The sequence below is a fragment of the Periplaneta americana genome, chromosome 3 (assembly GCF_040183065.1).
Source record: "Periplaneta americana isolate PAMFEO1 chromosome 3, P.americana_PAMFEO1_priV1, whole genome shotgun sequence".
Classification (NCBI taxonomy): domain Eukaryota; kingdom Metazoa; phylum Arthropoda; class Insecta; order Blattodea; family Blattidae; genus Periplaneta; species Periplaneta americana.
In genome coordinates, this window is record NC_091119.1 from 71,501,009 (window position 1) to 71,523,312 (window position 22,304).

The 22,304-nt window shown below is 36.2% G+C and overlaps 1 protein-coding gene across 1 annotated transcript in view; it reads left to right on the plus strand.

Annotated features, from left to right (window-relative positions):
• Positions 1-22,304, plus strand: part of LOC138696158 (PR domain zinc finger protein 15-like) — a 150,845-nt gene that overhangs the window by 120,918 nt on the left and 7,623 nt on the right. The window contains exon 18 of the mRNA XM_069820732.1: positions 1-22,304. This exon is cut by the window's right edge and continues 7,623 nt beyond it. The gene's annotated coding sequence lies outside the window, so the exon portion shown is untranslated.

The following is a 22,304-nucleotide window of genomic DNA, read 5'->3' on the forward strand; positions in this document are numbered from 1 at the left end:
ATACGAGATTGATGATCTCCACCAATACTACCTCTACTAGAGTGGAATCAGCCAGAAGAATTCAACATTGCCAAATCTTGCAAATGGCACCTGTGATGATCTGAATAAAACGAGCTGAAATTGCCTTCTTCAACAATAGTTTGAAAGATAGGTTGAAGATATGCTGTATTTACAATAAAGTTCACATGGAAGTATCATCACCGCCACTGCTTCTACCACCACTGCATCATCAATTAGGTCTTATTTGGCCTTATCCAATAGTCTTTTCAGAGGTCTTCCTTTTCGTTGTTAACAAAATGTTACAGAGTTCTCCATATATGATGTCATAGGACATACAGAACCATTGCCTTCCACAGTCTCATTTTGTGCTGATCAAGATGTTTGTGGGGTGTTGCATGCGTGCAGTTCACCTCAGTCTGTTGGGAGCTACTGAAGGGATCACCCATCAGTACGTAATGTAGTGCAGGCTAATTGAGAACACTGAAGGGTTTACTCCTTTGTGCATAGTGCAGTGCAAGCTAAGTTTTCTCTTTTTTTTTTCTAATTCTTTGACATTAATATATGGTATATTGCAGTGAGTTTTTGTAGTTTTAAGTTACACAAAAAGTGGAAGAAAATATCCAATAAGCCATTTAGAACATTTTGCAAGAAGAGATTAGTAGAGTATTTCAGAACTAACTTCAGAGCTGTCAAAAATGTATTGAAGTAACATATTGTGAACATCTTTTCTGGCATAGGTAAGATGGACTCGTATTCATTTTAAGTTGTTTGTAAACATTTTCCCTGCTGAACAAATTTTAGAAACTAAAGTTACCATCAAATGGGGCTACTTTGTGCCACTTTTTTACTATTTATAACTTTACCTTACTTTTACACATCCAATATTGTCTGTTAATTAACCTCCTCAGACCCAGAATTTTTTTTTTTTTTTTGGTTCGCAAAATATTATATTTCGACATATTAGCATACAAATTGTTAAAAAAAAAAAAAAAAACAGGAAAAATATTTAAAAAATTCTGTATGTGATGGAACAGTGTGAAATTGGGTTTCAGTATCTAACAATATTCATGTTTTACATTTTTATGTTCTTGCCAAGAAAAATACTTGTTGACAAAGTAGTTTGCTCCTGTAACACAACATACATTTCTGGAATTAAATGAAGATATTTATTTCGCTATTTCTCTTACTTTATTAATAAAATTCTTAAGAGTAATTATCTAATTGTTAATTGAACACTATGCAAAATTCAGTTATTAGAGACCTGTACATACTAATACTAGATAAGTATCATTTATTTATACATGTTACTAAAATTAAACAAAGACCTTACATTATTGGCATCAAAAATTTAAGGCAATATTGAAATGTATACTGAGCCAAATTTTCAAGAAAATAATTTGCATTCATAGCACAATACACATTTCTGGAAATCAACTTTACTATTTCTTTATTTACCTATTATATTATTAAAATTCGAACAATAATCTTACCGCATCATTAATTGACCAATATTCAATATTCAGTTATTTAAAAATCTACAATACTAATACAAGAGAAGGATTAATTATTTGTCTACACATAGTATAAAATAGAGACATTGAAGAATGGTATTAAAATTGTAAGACAATATTCAAACACAAACTAAGTCTAATATTAAACAAACCCACTAAATGTCTAAAGTACATCATTCTATATGTAACTCGCTACAATTCATGATACAGCTGAAAACAGTTCCTGAAATCCTGTATACAAAGGAAGACTTTACAAATTGAGCAACGAATCCTTGCCTTATTGTTGCTACATCCTGGAAGCCAACATCTGTTCTTAGTCATAGGTGTTGGGAATTCGGGCATGTGAAGAACATGTTTTTGTCTTAATTCATCAGATGGGTGAGGAACAGTTACTCTTGAACGTTTTGCCACTGGTTCGATAGGTGTACTTTCAGATCCATCACTGCTTTCCATGCCTCATTCCTCTGCGTGCATGAGGTGTTCTTCATATTTCACTCTGAAGTCCAAGTAATCTAGAACGTCTTTCGCTGGGGTTTTCATTGCAGCCTGATCCCTCCGGTATTCGATCCAAACTGCAGCTATTGAAAAATCAATTAGGTGCATGATGACACGAACAGTCCACTTTTTTGTTCGCGGATTTATCCTGTACATGCTGATTAAACGATCAAGAAAGTCCACACCATCCATATTCTGATTGTAACTTTTGAAAATGTTGTTGTTGTTGTTTTCTACTGCCAGGCGTTTGACAATAAAGTCATTTGACCTCTTGCACTCCAATATTTTTCAAAGATATTATCATGGCCAGCCACTGAAGCACAGAATTTGAGGTGTTCCGAATCCATTTCTTGGTTTGAGTTGCACAATGGGCAGTTAGGGGACTGATATATTCCAATTCTATGCAGGTGTTTGGCCAAACAATCATGCCTGTTGCCAATCTAAATGCAGCTACAGACGATTTTCGTGGTAAATCGGGAATTAACTGTGGATTTTGATGCAGAGAGTTCCATTTTTTCCCTTGGGATTGAGTTATCAAATTTTGTTTGTTGAAGTCTAAGTATGTAGATTTAATAAATCTCTTCACAGAGTAATACGTAGATTTAGTAACAGGTCTGTAAGTAACAGTGCTGCCCTTCTTTGCTAAAGCATCCGCATTCTCGTTTATCAGATTACCAGGAAACAATTGGCATTCATACAGTCCTCTCTGTAGATTGAAAACTCAAAAAAGTTTCATATCCATTATTCAAGAATTAAAACAGAAAATCAATATCCCGAATTTAAAAGAAAACTTACAAATTAAACCAAACCCTTTAACTCTATTAAATATGGAATATAATCTAAATTTAACAGAAGAAATACTGAAATCAGAAGTAAACACTGAAATACTGAAACAATTGTCTTTAGAGACAATTAATATTAGGTACCCTCCACAAAACTGGCTTCATTTATACACCGACAGATCCTTGATCTCCAGAGAACAAGGTGCCGGTGCAGGTGTTATGTGCTGTCTCTTCTCACTTTATGGATCTCTTGGATATGGAACAACAAGTTTTGATGGTGAAATCATTGCAATAAGTGAATGTTTCAGGAATCTTCTATGCCACATCAATAAATTTAGGAATGCAGTTATATTGTCAGACTCCAAAGCAGCTATTCTATCAATCGTCTCTAAACACACACCTTCATCTCAAACAGCAGAAATAACTTTTGAAAATGTTAGACCTTTCCACCATAAGGTACTGACGATCTTTCTTTGACCAGCGGCGACATTGATCAGATGGAGTTGCTCCTTCTACATTTGAAACTAACAAAACTGATCGGTTGTCAAACCACTTGACAAGGGCAATCTGACCTCATTTCTAATTGCTTGATCTATTGAACCCCTTCCCTCCTTTTTCATTGCCCCATCTGATTTCAAATTACAGTCTACAGGTATTCTCGATTCTTGTATTGTTCCTGTGCCTTGAGCCTGAACTTGGAAATGTAGTATATCTAACATAGAGATCGACGTGAAATATCTGTCCATGTAAATGGAGAGAGTGTCTCACACAATCGTAATACCGCCTTGCCTCCAATATCAAGATGGGAATAAGCATCATCTTATAGGATTTTGTCTCCCTTTCCTTGGTAGAAAAAGCAGTCCAGAGGAAGGGCGTGTGTCGTTACGACAAAATTTTTTATTCCACAGGGGTTTGATTTGCCCCTTATGAATTGTCGAGCTGACACACGACCCCAGACTGGAATTATTTGTTCATCAACTGAAACTTTTTGTGGTTTCCTGCATCCATTCACAACCATGCGAACTAGGGGATAAACTTTCCAAAATCGGTTGGAGTTCTCATTTTGAGTAACCTGATTATAATCACGCAATGTTAAATTTCTTCTAAGGACGAAGTACCTGTTTCTGCACATTCTGTCTGCAATAGCAGGAAATCCAAGTTTTTTTGCGCCCAATACATTTATATTCTTGGAAACTTGAGGTAAGACATATTATCATCACGGCAATAAAACATTTCGTCTCCTGATTGTACAATTGAGAATGTTGCCTGTGGTAGATAAATATCTTTGATTGGTATATGTGCAGAGATATTCAAAAATTTCGTTAGAGATATATTTACTTACATACACATCAGGTGAAAAATTCAGTGCAGTCACCAAAATTTCTTGATGCTCAGGAGCTGGTGGTAAGGGATAGAAATCCAAACTCTTCTTCCAAAATTGTCTCCTTCCCGACTCCATTGTAGGACTATTTCCTTCATCATCATCGTCATTGTCGCTGCTATGAGAATTTATTCTTTCTTCCATTTCCAAACGAATATCACTGATAGTGAAGAAAGGGTCACGAACTCCATCATCTGATATCTCCAGTTCAGAAACATCTCTATCTATCTCGCCATCAACAAAAGTAGAGAATGCAGGAGAAACTAAAAATAAAAAAACAAAAAAAAAAAAAAAACCTTTGAACAGCAATGGTATATTTACACAATACAGTAGGACTACAGTTGAATAATTATCATAATTTAGTTAGGCCCTATGATAAAAAATAATTTTTCCTAGGAATAATCTTAATTTCATAAGCTGCATTGCTCCAAAGACACGCTACATACAGATGGAAGAAGAATTTAATTTCAAACAAAGTTGGCACAATGAAACCCAATGTCCCCTCCAGGGGACATTGTAATTCAACAGTATATTCTGTTGACTGTAATGCTTCCTTTGCACTGGATAATATATAATATCAAAGCAGGTACTTTTGAGAACATTCCAGCGTAACTTCAGATTTGTATATAATATGACATAAAATATTACTTACATATCTGTGCACCAACAAATCCTTCTTTTTTGGAGGAGCCATTTTCCCGCCACTTCCTTGTACACAAAACAGATGCTAGCAAATCAATTGGCAGTTCAATGTGTGCTGGCATCTCTAATCTATATGTTAAACTAGGTTTAAGGTTGGCCAACACAATTATTTACACACCAGAATTTTTAAAATAAGGCTTTGCGTAATGTCCCCTGTAGGGGACGCAGGGTCTGAGGAGGTTAAGTAACTTACCCATCAGCATTATTCTTGAAAGTTCTATAATCAGATTCCTGAGCTGAATTCCTCTCACACTACTCAATAATTAAGGTACCTCTCATTATTTATTGGCCTAAACTTACTCCCCGGAAAGGCTAACTTTGTGCAACTTTTACTTGCAGGACATAATTCAAAGGAATATAGGAACTCAAAATTTAGCAAATTACTTTCTAGAACTTGAAATATGAACAAAAAATTTAATATTACAATCAGCGTAAAGAGATAAAATACAAAGATCACAGGATCATTTAAGGTGTTATTTTCTCAACTCAACCAGTGTTCAGTCAGATCCCCAAAGGTATTATAATTCTTTCACACAAAATATACCCCGTTTGTTCACACTTACAGGGGGTTGAATAGACATTACAGTATTCTTAACGTTATAATCAGTAAGTCTGTCTTCTCTGTCGGGCCACCTCCAATGTTTCTTGCTTTTCTTCATGCAGCTTATAGTCACACATTCTTCAGACTTATCTATGTGAATTATTTTTGCAGGAAATAATTCTTCTTCATAAGAAGTGACAACATACTGCCCAATAGTGAGTTCATCGCAGGTGGTTGCTCTGGATTCTTGTCATGGAAACCTTTTTCTCGACCCTGATGCTCCATCATTAGGAGGAGATGAGCTACTTTCCTCCACTCCTTCAATCAGTCCTCTGTGTGATGCTCTGACCAGTGGGGGACATTAACTCTCTTCTTCCTTTTACGTGCAGGCTCTTCTCCATATCTTAACTGCTGCAAGTGTTGCAGAAAGGATTCTGAAACAGAGTTATTAATCTTCTCCAGATTGTGTCTTCGCAATGACTTGAGCACTTCCTCTTTGTCTAAGGGAAAAATCCCTGTCTTCTTGAAGCCTGACTTCAAATTTTCAGATACATTTTTTGATAGTTCCATCATCAGTTTCCTCAGAAGCTTTGGAAACCTTACCTTTGCTATGACACCTTCTTTTCGACCCACATTCGTTATTCTCCAATCACTCAGAATTTTCCTCCAAACTTTTTTCAAAGGTGCAAAAACTGTCGCACCCAGTGGTTGAAGTAGATGCGTTGAATTTGCAGGGAGAAAGATGAATCGAATGTCGTGCACCTGACAAAATCTCAGGACTTCCAGCGAGACATGACTGGACAAATTGTCTGCAATTAAGATTTTCTTTTCTTCAAGTTTCTTGGCTGCTGGTAAGAAGTATTTTTGGAACCAGTCCAGGAACAGATTCATGTCGAACCAACCTGACTTTGACACATTGAAATGTGCACCAGGAGGACCACCTGCTGCATAGGCATCAAACATTCTCTCCCCTTTATAGGCAACACATGAGGGGAGTAGAGCACCAGCCGCACTATCACAAAATTTAACGAAATGCTCCCTTTAGAAGAATTCATAATTCTTTCCGGATATTTACACTGGCACCTGACAATAACCTTCTTTCCAGGGTCGTCACTTAAGTTTGTTTCATCGAAGTTCCAAATATTTTCAGATGGAACCCCATCAACCTCCACTGACAATCTATTCAGGTAATCTTCAATTGTCTGTCTTGATACAGCAGCCCGGCTTTGTTTTATGTTGGCAGCAAGTTTTTCTTCAATGTGTTTACACTGATGTTCAAAAAATGACTTTGCCCAGTCAGTTCCTGGCATGTTGTTTTGGAACCTTTTCTCTGTTCTATCATTTTGGTCCTGGTAGGCCTTCACAGCAACACGCAGATCTATATTATCCAAAGGAAAACCCTACTCAGCTAAAACAGTGCAGTGGTGGACAATGCTTGTTCCTCGTGTTTGCTGAAAACTGTCTGGCGACCAGCAAAATCAGATTAATAATTAATTATAGTAGATGTCTACTTAACCGACATTAATTGGTGTGAACAATATGTGTAGAGGTTAAGATTGACTCTATTAATACTTTAAAATGTTGATTACCACTATATTATTGCAATCAGTACTCATTATAAGAACAGTATTGGCCTCTAAAAACTCACCTGATGATTTCTGATGCTTTCCCAACAATTTATTAGATATGGTGTTCCGGTGGGTACCATATGTTTTAGCTGCTTGTCTTTGTGTCAAAACTCCCTCACATATTAACTTCAGACACTCTTCTAATTTGTCTTGAGAACAGTTCATATAATTTCGTTTTCCAGGTCCTTTTTTGTATGCTTTCATCATTTTCTCTTAGTCTCTAAAAATTATAGGTTAGCATAAAGTTACCCCGCATGGCTTAGTACGAAAATTATTAATATATCAAATAAATTCCATGTACAAGATCTTAATAATGATCACAATTATATTGCATAATACTTTTGGTAACTAAATATATTTACCTGAAGGCTGAAATATGAATTATTTTTATTACAAATGAGCTTAGTATTCCACAAACTACATTTAACAAAATTTACTGCCATTAACCACAACTTTCAAACAGCCATTAATATTACAATATCTGCGTATAGATCAGGTGTCTCAAGGCCAATGCACAGAAGCTGTCACAGACAGAGAGCAAGTTCAGATAATGTAGTCAGCTGAACAGATAAGCTCAATACCGAAGATAGCTGATCGTATTCATGTTACAAGCGTGAGCGAGCTAAGTTGTAACTGTCGTGGGAGAAATGCTACAGAACTACACTTTTTGACCTGTACGTAAACAGTACATTAGTCGGCTGTTTTCGGAAGAAATTTCTTAAGTAGTTTACAATAATAATAATAATAATAATAATAATAATAGTAATAAAATTTATTATCTAATGATATATCAGTGACTGTAAATAAGATTTACGAAAATTATTAATATATCAAATAAATGAAGAACAATACATATTGCGTAATTATTTAAGCACAATAGTTCATTCCTGGCTAAATGGTTTTACATATCTCTTTTCTTTTAAACTTATATATTTAATAAAATAAAATTCAATTAAATAATGATTAAATTACAATGAAACTTGTTGGTTGTTAAAATATGTAATCTTACGATATATCAATATTAATATATTCAATACAACAGAAGTGAAATATGTTTTCTTATGTTTTTAATATATTAAAAAGATAATGAAAACATCTTAGGAATTTACAAACAATTATTTTAAATTGAAACGTATTCAAATGCTTAAAATTTAACATGCAACAAAATACAATATTGAAAGGCTTAATATATTATCTCATAAATTCATTTTTAAACACATTGTTCTGAGTAAAAGTGCTAGTAAATTAAATTGTACTCTTAACTACCGTCTAGGGGGAAATGAACTGGGTACCTTACTCCATTATCTCCTGGCCTAGTTGCCTCATAAGTGGTGCCTTCTTGGTACCACTTGAGAGGCTCAGACCTGTCTTCGGACAGTTGACTAAACAACAAGAAACAACTATCTTTGCTTGAGAATTACTTCAATGCAAACTGTCAACATCATTAAAATATTATAACATACAGGGAATTTAAGATAATTAACATTATATAAAATATATTGGTGACAGTTGTTTAAATGCATATAGTTCTATTCCTGTCCAATAAACTGTATTGTTATGCTGTTCTCAGCTACAATTATTTTTTCTCACTATAACTTCATCTACGTCTGGAGATAACAATTGTGTTGCCATCAGATGGAGAGTATTAATGAGATGGGCTTGTGTCATGCGTGATCTATGCTTCGGCTTTACAGTCTTCATTAGGGAAAAGAATTGCTCGCAGGTATAAGTGGAGCCAAACATAGCAACAATTCTTATTGCAACATTTCATATCCGTGGAAAATGGTGGTTTCCGAGAAGATTGTAGAATTCTTGCGGTCTCATTGTCGGGAAAATGTTCTTCAAAAATGTGCTGCTTTGCATTTCAATTAACTCAGTCTGTAGTTCCTCCGGCACGTCGGTAGGCTGAATCAGGAAAGGCGTTATAAATACATTGAACATTCTTTCCAGGAGAGTGAAGTCATTAAATCTGGTCTCAAATTCTTTCTTCAAGTCCTTCAGTACTTCACTATATTTGTTACACTGATCTTGATTCAAATTACTTAACAACTTTAGATTAGTGAAATGGTAACAATTACCCACTGAAACTTGCAACTCCCACAGTTTTATTTTCTCTATGAAAGCTTATATTTGTTCATACATTGCCGTAATAAGTATGTTCTTTCCTTGGAGGCTCTGGTTTAGGGAGTTAAGGTGTGCTATAATGTCGCTGAGGAAGGCTAGATCTTGTATCTATTCGTTATCATCCAGTACAGGGAGAGGACTTTTAATTTCCTCCAAGAACTCTTTTATTTCCTTCCTCAGGTCGAAAAAACGAGAGAGAAGAGCTCCACGACTTAACCAGCGAACTTCGGTGTAATATGGTATGTCACTGTAATCATTCCTCACTAGCCTTAGGAATTCCCTACAGCAGCGGTGGTTTAATGCACGACTTCTTATCAAATTGGTGGCTTTTACGACAGCATCCATCACATGAGACATTTTCACAGATTTCGCACAAAGGGACTCTTGGTGCAGAAAACAATGTATGAAAGTAACATTTTGATTGCCGAGTTTTTCTTTCAGTCGACCAATAAGACCTTTTTTGGTGCCCTTCATTGCTGGTGCTCCATCAGTTGCTACACATACTAACCTAAAATTAATAAAATAATAATTGCTATAATCCTAATTGACAAAATATGTTTATTAATTTAAAACCTAATTATAACTTTATCTGAATTAAAATCAAGGAAAGGCATTGATTATTGAATGTTCATTAAAATGTTCGTTGAAATATAAATTTAAGTATTCTAATATACCTGTCCCAAGGTAGTTCATATTTGTCGACTGTCTCCACAATGCATTCAAATAAGTCTGCACCTGTTGTTGTGTCAGTCAGGGGTATCAAGTCAAGTAACTCTTCCATGACTGACAAATCATCTTTAACTCCCCTGATGAACACAGTACACTGAGCTGTGTCACATATATCACAGCTCTCATCAATAGCAAGAGGGAATGCAACAAATTGCTGACAACAATCTCGAAGCTGGCTATTGATATTTTCACATAATTCTTCTATCCTGTCAGTCAGCCACTGTGTTTGGTGACAAACATATCCTCTGAAAACATGATGTCACTTCAGGACACATAATATCTGCGACTTTTAACAGACATTCTTTTACGAATGTACCTTCTGTAAAAGGTCTTCCAGTTCTACCTATAATATGAGCGATGGCATAACTAGCTTTCAATGCTGAGTCCTGAAAAGTATACAATACAGTATTCTGTATATAAGTCTGCTTTGTAACTGACGATGACTTTGATAGTCATGAGTACAACTAAACAATTATAGTATAAGAATATATTAGGTACATTTTCAGACCAATGAGAGCCAATTGAATTGAGCGAGCTGTTGAAAAACTGAAACTTTATTTACTGTAATTTTGGATATTCATGTTCACGCGTTGATAAATTAATGTCCTGTTCCTATTTTACAATTCAAAAATTTCCAGGTATCAGATTTCATCAAGATTGGAGGAAATGAGATTTTCCATCCCTTTCTGCTCCTTTGGAATAAAATTTTACAAATAAAACATAGTCGATAACACACTGAAGATTATAACGAAGCCAATGGTAAAGTCCTATAAAAATCGGTTGTGTAATTTTAAATCATTGACTTTTTTATTTTGAAACTCTTCTCTTTCTCACCCCTTAGGTTAGAGATCAAATTTCAATTTCTCTACTTAAAAACCAAGCCCGCGTTAGTCGTGACCACCGTGGAAAGTTTTTGCGCCAGCCATTCTTGAGAAGAGAGTTAACAAAGTGACATTTCATCAGATTCTGAAGAAAATAAATAGTAACTTACCGATGAAAATTTTGAATCCACAGATGAGCTGCCTAGGTGTTTTGCTGATTTTAAACGTTGAACTAGAAGCATTCGCTCTGTGCCCTGAATTCCTGAGTACATGGCCTCATGCTTAACTTTGTAATGCCGTTGAAAATTGTACTTTTTCTTACAACATAACTTCACCCCACAAACCAAGCATTCCGCAATATCACTGACACTCGACTTAATAATTAAGAAATCCACCTCCCAACTGTCTTGAAAAAATCTCTGTTGAGATTTAAATTTATTTGTTACATCTGTGAGCGCCATTTTCACTTTTTTAACTTTGAAGATTACAACACAATGACTGACTGTTATATCGTAACAGTTGGAGATGTCTATACATTCAAACGGCGTGGTCAGTGACGTCATCCAGAGATACACGAACTGCTCCCGCATCTTGTTGCACTCTTACATTAAAAATGAGAGAGGAGGAAGTGCTCCGTGAAGGCCCTATTGAGTCGTCTGGTATAGATAACACAGGTCTACAAAGAAAAAAAAAATTGAGAGCTTTTTGAAATCCAATAACTGATTTTGTATATTCAAACTGTATGGATTACAGAAATGACTTCCATTTTCCTGTATCACATCGGGTTTCTAAAAAATTACATGTAATACAAATCTTTATAACATGTTTTAAATTAGCGATATTCAATACATGGGAACCATATGACCAACACGTTATAATTATAATACACTAATTAAATACACATTGCATTCAGTTGTTTCTTCAATATAAATACAGCTTAGAACATGAAAATTATTAACACATTAACGTATGACTTATTGTAATACATAAACGTTCAAGGGAAAAACTTGTATGGAAACAAACACATTAACATATTAACTTAAGACTTGTAACACTTAAATTTTCAGGAAAATAAAACCACTACAATGTTCACTTATATAATACTGTCAATAGAACCGCTGTCGCTTGGATGAAAAACTTCTTGCACCACTTGTTCTCTTGTGCACTCTAGCAGTATCATCCCGTTTCAGCAACCAACAGTAGTTGGCTATCATGGATGTATTCCATCGCCCCTGGTAACACCTCTCCATTTATTTAATGTCCTGGTGAAACCTCTCATCTTGTTATCTTGTTCTTCACTCACTTCTCCCAAGGTTTTCGGGAAAATGGTCTAAATGTGAGTGAAGTGTAGTTTCAGACTCATGCTGCAGCCTAAACTTCGTACTTTTCTTTCTAGCATGTTGTTTACAAAATGCACATAGTTTGAATATTATTTCCCAAGCACTTATTAACTTCTTCACTGAAGCCAATCTAAGCCTCTCTTTCAGGAGTCGTACATTCTTCAAAGGTTTTATCTTTAGTTAGTTCCCTAATCTGCGGTCCTATGAAGATACCTTCTTTGACTTTTGCCTCTGAGAGTACAGGAAACTTGATTAAGTACTGAAAACAATTGCCATTTTATTCAGTGCCTTAGTAAATTGCTTCATTAAGCCCAATTTTATATGTAGGGACGGTAGCAGAATTTTTTCAGGATTTACTAAGCTCTTCTTCATTATGTTCTTGGAACCTGGTATCAGTGTGTGTATTATAGACCATTCTCGTTTTGTCCAGTGATTCTGTCTATGTCGGCTGTCCCATTCACATATGTAACATGAATACTTGGTGTAACCCTATTGTTGTCATAACATGCACAAAATCTTCAAATCACTGCAGAGCATCCATTAATGTTCCTTGTAATTGACTTTTTCGAGTAGCCGTTCAAGATATTCATACGTTTCCTTGAGATGGACAGAATGAGCGACTGGAACTGATGCTGGAAGGTTCCCATTGTATAGTAACACACCTTTTAAACTTCTCTTGCTTGAATCGATGAAGAGCCTCCATTCATTTGTTTTGTACTCAGCTCCTAACTTATTTATGGGGTTTGAAATATCAGTGCAATATACTTCAGTCTTCTTGGTTAAAATACTGTTGTAGACCTTTCTCTTGATTTCTATAAAAGGTTACATAGGTTCCTGGAGCTAGCAGATTCTTCTCTTTCAGCCTTGAAGCTATAAGTTCTGAAGCGTCCTTTGGGGGATTTAAATCTCTCATCAAATCATTCAGCTCATTTTGTGTGAAAGGTTGGAGCATGCCTTGTGTGTCTGCCCAATCAGAATCTTCAGATGACTCGTAAGTGTAGAATTTGTTTCAGAATGCTGTATATGAAGGTCATTAGGAGGGTTTGGTGCAGGAATATCAGGACCATGTGGTACAGGTCTTATAGCAGATTCCAAATCTGGATAAGTCATTCCTTTTTCGTTTTTTGTATTGAAGCCTTTTACTTTGCAAATACAAAAATAGCAGTCGGCAATGTGGTTTTTTGGCTCATGCCACACCGTCGGAATTTCAAATCTAAGGGCCTTCTTCTTTCCCTTTAACTAGTTTAACTCCGCGATACTAACACTGCATGCTTTATGAGGGGCCAGCTTCATTCCAAAATAAGCAAAATAAACACTTTTAACATAGAAGTTATATGGTGTCTCTGTTTTGCAATCATGAAACGTTCACAAATATAACAAAATATATTTGGATCATTGAAACACTGCCTTCTGTTCATGGTTATAGCACAACAAATAAACTAAAACACACCAAATAGTCCACAGAAACACTCTGCATTAGAATACACTTCTCAGAACTGGTTGATGTATCTTTTCTCCAATGTCCGCCATTACAACAGTAGAAAGTGCTGCCATCTGATCATAAAATATTGTCACCTCTAATAACACAGTGATGCAAAATTATCAAAATTAGAGTGATTGTTTACTCTCAAATAAATAGTTGTGTTCCTATTTAAATAGAGATATTGTATATTTTTGTCTTAACCACAAATACTGAAATTATTAAAAATTGGTATGTGATAGGACAAAACCGTTGACATTTCTGAAGTCAGGTGAACAAAGTGAATATGAAACAAGTGTCAAAATGAAAAAAGGAAAATCTGTGTTGACCTGTGTAATTATACAGTATGGACACTTCGCATCAGTACCCGTGATTTAGCAGGACTGATTTCAATGATCTTCAAACCAGCTTGAGCGTGAGATTCTGCTTTTTCTCTGAAAAAAATTGGCGCTGAATTCACACCAGCTAGCAGTTGACACAGCAAAAATATAACACACACAATTAATACATCTAGGTACATTATGTTCTCAAATGAAATAAATTGGACAGATGAAATAATAAATCCATCATTAACTGTAATGTCTAGACTCTAGAGTTCCTTTATAATGAGAGTTGAGACGTTAACCCCATCAACAATTAAAATATGTAATGATTTGATAGTGCTGAAAATGGAAAAACAAAACTCGTATGAGAAGTATACAAATATTAAACGAATTTGATACATAATTTTATAATGTATTATATTATTTTATAGTATAATTTATTAAATATAAAACATAAAAAATTATTATTACAACTAGTTTGTCACTGAGAAATAAGAAAAAGCAGTTAACTTGAATTTATTTGAAGCAAAGCATTACTGGATTATGCAATAAGGTAGCCGATGTTTGGAGCCTGTGTCTCAACCCCTATATTCACTTATTATCTTAGCATGTGCTCGATTACACTAACCTCTAGCGCTTGAAAGTGGAACTAAATGCTGGCGCACAGAAAAACAAAACAGGAAAATTCGCTCATTATCCATTCTATATAATCCCTATTCACTGGTGCTACCAGTCTCTACATGTTAAAAGCAGCCTTCATATGTCATTTTTACATGTGGCCAGTAAATCTTTCCAGTTAACCTAAACATATGAATAGTGGTACAAAGTATTTCATGATGCATGCTGGCACAAACTAATCCCTGGAAGCACAAACTAGCCTCATCTGACGGTACTAATGGTTCAATAGAAATGGCAGCCAATTTTGCGGTAACTATGGGAAGTATATAACAGAAAATGTCACTGAGCTCACAGTATGAGGGAAGCATCATATATGGAGGAGCCTTTATTTAGGCAAAAACTACAGAGTATTAAAATACTCTGTTAAACTACTTAAAATACTGTAGTAATATGCTACAGGAGCTCACTGTTACTGTATTTCTTGCTCAATTAAAATTGAAATTCACTAACAGTAACCTAATGAGAGATCATTTTATGAGAATAATGCACAAATAATTTATTTTCAAAAGTTGTATAGAACCATGCAACAGAAGCTTCACTTTTACTCAGTCCAGGCAGATCATGCAATATCACCTTCTGAAGAAATGAGAGCACATTGAAATGTGGAAAATTGAGGGAATTATACATATTTTGCAGCAGGGTAGGGTTGCTACAGAGGCAAAAAAGGAAACAGAAGTTCAAGACCAGCACTTGTGTTATACACTGTGCTCCACAATTCATGGTGGGGTTTCAGAGGATTATATTTTTTGAACGAATAGAGGTAGACATGTAATATTGGTGCCAGATAAAACTCTCAAAGTATTTCGTCTGTAAGTTTGAGGCACTGAAGGAAATAAAAGACTGTAACAATCGAACAAATGCAATAATTTTCATTGGAGTCGCTTATTACTAAAAAGGATAACTCCCCAAAAATGGAAAATACTGTTTTTGTTGGTTTCAAATTCTTCGAAAATAAACACATAGATTGGTGCTAAACTAGGACGTCTCCAGCACTTTTTCTCGTGTATAGAGAGGACTTGAAATGTGCGTTTATTTCTAATAGGGGACATCTCCGGGAGTTGCCACATTGTAGGAATAAAGGTGTGACAGGAATTAAACCCGAAAAAGCCTGTCATTTATTAGTGATTGTTTCTGGTTAGAACCGTGCAGCAGAGTTCATTCTGCACAAAAGAAGGACTTCTAAGTTTTATACTGTTATGAAAGAAATTACAAAAAATTTGCAAAGATCGTGGACTGTTTGGCCTTCAGTTTTGATTACATGCAGAACTTACTGCTGCCACACTTGCCAGTGCAAGAACCATTTTATCTTATACAGTTGTGGGTTTTTAATTTTGAAATACACAATATGAAAACCAACGAAGGTATGTTTTATTGTTATCATGAGAGTCAGGCAAAGAAAGGCCGTAATGAAGTGTGCACCTTTCTAAACAACTACATTGAGAACTTTGTCCCCAGACATGTAAGAGAGCTTGACTTGTTTCGGATGCTTGCGGGGGCCATAATAAAAATCATGCTTTAATAAGGATGCTATTGGCCTTAACAGACAGTGAAAAATTTAAACAAATCTACAACTATTTTCCCATCAGAATACACTCTTACCTACCATCCAACCGAGATTTCAGTGTCGTGAAAAGAAAGTTGTGAACCATTGACCAAGTGTACATTCCAGAGCAGTATTTATGTCATTCATCACTGAATCTAGTCACATTGGTCACTTTAAGGTGTACGCACCAAATGAAATGAAATTTTAGATTTAAAAAACTGCTGAATCCCTTTGTACGAAAAGGTTGTTGTCTCCTGAAACTATGAGAAAAGACACTAGTAGAAGTGTAAAAGTATCATTTACTCCCCAGCAGTTTCTGCACTATGAAAGAAAAGAACATGTGATTGCTAAGTCCTATATCAGAGGACTAATGGCCCACACCTTCCATTTAATGAAAGCTAGTAACTTTCCCAATAATTATATGTAATTTCAATACAGTGAAACCTCTATTCATCGTTTTGTTCTGGACTTCTGAAAAAAAAAAAACGGTGGAAACGGGAAAACGATTGATACGGGAACCTGTCTAAAATGAATATAAGCAGTCAAATTTACTTATAGTACACACATGTATTCATATACTAAAGAATGTGTAGTACATGAATGACTTTTTGATTAACTCACTTCATTTCTTTTTGAAAAAGTCACTAATTTTCATTTGCTTACTTGCACCTTCACTTTTTAAGCTAAACAGTAGCTTCTCAATATTAATAATGTTCACTTGGTCTCTGTCGGCGATCTCGTGAGCATATATGAATGCTCTCATGGTCTCGAACGCACTTAGTGCTTCTTGAAAACTCGGCACTGGTTTGGGATCAACTTCATCATTATCGTCACTGTTGACTTGTCCCTCCTCCATGGAACTTCCACTCGCCACTTCCTCACACATTTCTTCCACAGACAGCACACCACATGTCGCGAGTTCTTGGTCCACAGACACATAAGCGTCGAAATCAACGCCAGCGATTCCTGTCTCCAGCTGAGTCCAGTCTTCGTCTTCATCATTTCTGTTGACTTCCGACATGTCTGACTCTTCATTTCTGTCCCCATAACCACATTTTACGAAACAGTTCTGAATTGTGAACTGAGTCACTTGTTGGCATGCCGAAACAATAAAGTGAATGGCCTGTAGTTTGTCTATCTTCATTTTTACCTCTTTCCTTTCATCCATCAAACATAAAGCCCTCTGTACTAGCTGCTTCCTATACGCCTGCTTGAAGTTCTTTATAACTCCTAAATCACGTGGCTGTACAACACTGGTGCAGTTTGGGGGATAAAATATCACCTTCACATTCTTCAACGAGGATGTGTCTGGAGAATGTGCAGCACAATTATCAATAAAAAGAAGGATTTTCCTGCCTTTTGCACCAAAGAATTTATCAAGAGCGTGAAGAATGTCTCTGAAAATCTCCGATGTCATCCATGCTTTGGAATTAGCATAGTATTTCACAGGTAGTTTCTTCACGTTTTTGAAACACCGTGGTTTTGCAGACTTGCCAGTAACGATGGGAACTTGTTTGTCTGAGCCATCGGAGTTCGTGCACAGCAGTACAGTCAGTCGCTCCTTCGCACTTTTGCCTCCGTGGCAGGATTCTCCTTTAAGTACCAGCGTACGGTCTGGAAGACAGTTGAAGAAGAGGCCTGTTTCATCTGCATTATAGATGTCCCGAGGCTCGTACTCTTCCAGCAGCTGCGGGAGTCTTTGATACCAGAGATCCGTGGCGTTGGGGTCCACAGCAGCACTTTCCCCAGCTAGTTTCTTAAACACCAAGCCATGGCGTTGTTTGAAACGAGAAATCCAGCCGTTCGATGCAGAAAAGTTCTCAGTCCCCATTGTTTCAGCTATTTTCCGAGATTTCTCCTTCAAGATGGTCCCATCAATGGGAATGCCTGAGGCTCGTGCCTGTTGATACCAGGAAAAGAGGACATTTTCGAGCTCGCTGTAAGTTGACTCCTTGCCTGTCTTCCTCTTTTTGGCTGCTATACCACACTTATCAGCCTGCTGTCTGATTTCTATTTTCTTTGCCATTATGCAATTTAGAGTTGAAGGTGGCAGGCCAAGACGCTTAGCTATGTCAATCCTCTTCTCAGTTGGATTTTTCTCCACCTCTTCTATAATACGAAGTCGTTCTTCTAAAGTCCGAACTTTTTTACACGTAAATGCCATATCTGAGAAAATCAGATAAGAAACTGCCAAGTTAAAAATACGAACTGTTGAGAATCGAACACGTGTGATAGACTGTGTACACAACTTGGTGGAAGCGCGGACTGGAATGTTTTACAATAGAAAACGATTGATAGGACACATAGACCCTTCTACATTGTCTTGCCAGGCAAGCTGTGAGGAAGGTCGGTGCGTAAGCAGGCCAATAACCATAAAACTTCACAATTGGAGCTTGCAGCACAACATTCTGAAGACATCAACTGCTACAAGCATTTGTAAGCCTGTTGCTATTTCTTAAAACTGATCAATCCGGGATTTACACACTTCAGGGCTAAAAAATCTGGCCAATAGATGCGGGAAAACGATACATCGAGGAACGATAGATGCGGGCTTTATAGTCGTAGTTTAAATAGAATATGTTCAGGGACCAATGAATTTGAATGATGGATCCGGGAAAATGATACATCCGGGAACAATAAATCGAGGTTCCACTGTAAATACACTTAAAGTTCCCTGTTTTCAACATTTATTGCTTAAAAGGGACATGTCCAGATGACAAAAATTACTCTAACTACAACAAATATTTTTCAAACAGGATAATATTATTCCCCATACATTTCCAATAAGGAGCTCTAAGCCATGACAATAAAAACTTTAATCATTTTAATACAAATAATTGTAGAATGTTTTTTCTTTGTCCTAAAAAATTTGCAAAATAGGACTTGTCCCCTTTAGAAATAAGCAATTTTGTTAATTTTACAAGATGGATACCCAAGCAAAAGTGCAATGTGTTTTGTGACTGGCAGAATTTGAATTTGTGACTCATTAAGCATATCCACAGCAAAGTCATACCTTTTATGATAATTAGGGCCCGTATTGCATTGACTTTGCATCTTTTTTTTATGATACAAGGGCAATGCTTTGTTGAAAATAAACGTGACTCATAACATCTTTTAGGTCGCCCTGAGTGGCACATTTGGTATAGCACTGGCCTTCTGTGCCCGAGGTTGCGGGTTCGATCCCGGCCCAGGTCGATGGCATTGAAGTGTGCTTAAATGTGACAGGCTCATGTCACTAGATTTAGTGACATGTAAAAGAACTCCTGCAGGATAAAATTCTGGTACACCTGGCGACACCGATATAACCTCGGCAGTTTCAAGCATCGTTAAATAAACCATAATTTGAATTTGAACATCTCTTAGCATTTTTATAGTTTTTTTTTTACATTTTATGCTATTTTTTTGCAGTTTTTATGCAATTTTAAGGTTATTTTTAAGTAAAAATAAGGTATTTGTCATTTTTAGCTAGTTTTAGTGCATTATTATCAAAGTGTTAGTCAAAATAAATTTTCAGAATTTTCACCCTAGATATTTTGTTCATTAGGGTTCACTTCTATTGTCAACATGTGAGAGACAAAACTTTCTCTTTACAGAGTTTGAGGGTGTTGCTACCTGCTCCATATTGTTTGAGAGCCTTACAAACCAGTCTCTTTCCATTCTGCATCTGCAATTCAGTTTTTCACAGACCGTGTCTCAGTCAAGTGTTAAATCATGCTGAAAGTAAAAACAAGTACTTCCGCGATATTAAAACAGTTTGTTTCGGACTATATGATGACACTGTATTTTCAAGTGTCGGTAGTATTCTGTACTGTAAAATTTGTGATGTGGAAGTGGCAGCAGGAAACATGTAAATAGAGAAAAACATAGGCGAGGTCTTGAAGCACAGGGACAAAGACAAATGCAACAGAGTGAGAAATAATTCGATGGTGTTTGGGCAAAGGGAGATAAGTCATAAAAATGAATTATGAGTTAAATGAAAATTAAACATCAGATCTTTATTGCAAATATTGTAATGTTCTACACAGAACACATCAAATGCTAGTATTCTTTTGTTTTTTGCACACCCATTTCTAGAATTTAATTGTGTATTCCCCTGGGAAACAAAACTCCATTTGCACAAAAAAATAATTTAACTCCCCTTACCCGAACACCATCGAATTGTGTATGAAGATCAAAATAAAGGTAATTTTTAAGTCTTTTTATGTCATTTTTAATTGATTTTAAGGTCATAAAGTCTTTTTAAGTCATTAAAATCTGGCTCTAGTGATAAGCATCTGGATGAAGTTCTTGTAACAAGTGAAGTTTATAAGGAGCAGGTGCGGTTTTTGAAGGAGGGCTGCACAGCCCCCCCCCCCCATTACGATCATGGAGAAAACGTAATAATTTAATGTACTTGTTTACAACTTAGTTCATTTTTATGGATTTGAATCTGCAAATATTAGTTACTTTGACTGTCACCAGACAGTGGATTGTCATGACGTTATCTGTTTTTAACTCCTTGTATTAACTATGACAGCCCGTTTCCCTTCCTGCAACTGGCAGTCCCGCTGCCGTTTATTTCAACCGAAGCTCTTGATTCCATTTCTCCCTATCAATAATGCAGTAAACGTGCCAGGCTGGACTGCTGTGACCAGGGTGTGATATTGTTTTTGTGTAGAGAGCGCTGTTAGGCAAGTGAGTATTTATTATTCGTGTAATTTAGTTTGTGTGTGGGTGGATAAACAATAATAGAGAACAATAATTTCGGCGTAAGTACTTAAAATCACTGAAATTTAATAGTTTAACACTGAGTGAAAAGTGCGATATAAAAACACGTGGTCAGCCTACTCCTATGTTAAACATTTCCCAGTGTGCTACCAGTCGACAAAACAATCCACTAGAACTTTTAATCCTGATATTTATAATAAGTTTGATTGACTTTATGGCTGTGAAATTCAGAATACACATTTCTGTTTTCCCTGTCTTCTGTTTGGGGTTTCGGGTGATACTGCAAGTATGGCGTGGACTGACTTAAAGAGACTTTATGAAAAAATCCATAAGCACGAGAAGTCTGAAAAGCATGTAAATAATATTGTTAACATTGACCTCCTAGGAACGGTTGATGTCCGTGCAGATTTAAGTAAGACTTACCAAGAATCAGTCGAGCGACACAACAACAAAGTTCGTAAAAACAGAGAAGTGTTATCTAAAATAATAAACTGCATAAAATTTTGTGGCCCAAATGAACTAGCACTAAGAGGATACAATGAAGCTGAGAGAATTCAGATAACCCTGGTATTTTTTGTCATTACTAAAATACACATGTGAACTGGATTCTATGCTTAAATCTCTTTTAGAGAGTGCATCTTTCTTTAAAGGTACATCCAAGATTATTCAAAACGAGCTGTTAGAGTGTATGTTGGAGGTCTGCAGAGAACATATTTTAGCAAAAGTTGCTGAGGCAGAATTTATGGCTATCATGGCAGACGAGGCAACAGACATATCTGACATGTTCCAACTTATCCTTTTGCTAAGGTATTGTGATAATCGAGGGTGTCCTGTAGAGAGATTCTGATTTTTTTTTAACCTTCTGATCAAAATGCAACGAGCATAGCAGAGTGCATTTTATCTCAACTTGCTGTAATTTTAAAGAATGAAAGAGAGAAGCTGATAGGTCAGATATAGTGACTGGTAAATCCGGTCCTGTAACGAATTTCACCCCCTCCACTTCTAACAGTCTGCACACTGTCAACAGACACATGACAAATAGAGGTAGAGAGTAGAGAAGAGACTGCCCTGCTACTGCTACTATTGATAAAGAAAACATTTTACTCACCTGTGAATCATAATGGTGTTGCCAGTTCATCTTGAGATTCATTTCCTGAATTAGATTCGGAACCATCATTTTTGCTGTCACTCTCACTGTCACTGTCACTGTCACTGCCACTGCTACTGCTGCTACTGTCTTCGCCTAAGTTTATGATAATGGTGTCCGTTATTTCAGAAACTGACCGATGTTTTTTCCAATATCCTGCTTCTACTTTCAATACATGACTGCAGTAATCCTCCCAGTCTTTGTTTATGACGGATGTTATTGTTTTATTGGTTAATTCGCGAAGTGCCTAAAGTGACATATCTCCACGTACATTGTTTTCCCGCACTGTTTTTTCATCTTTGCCCAAGCCAACTCCACTGCATTTAACTCGCACATATAGGGTGGGAGGCAAAGCACTGTGTGACCGTAGTC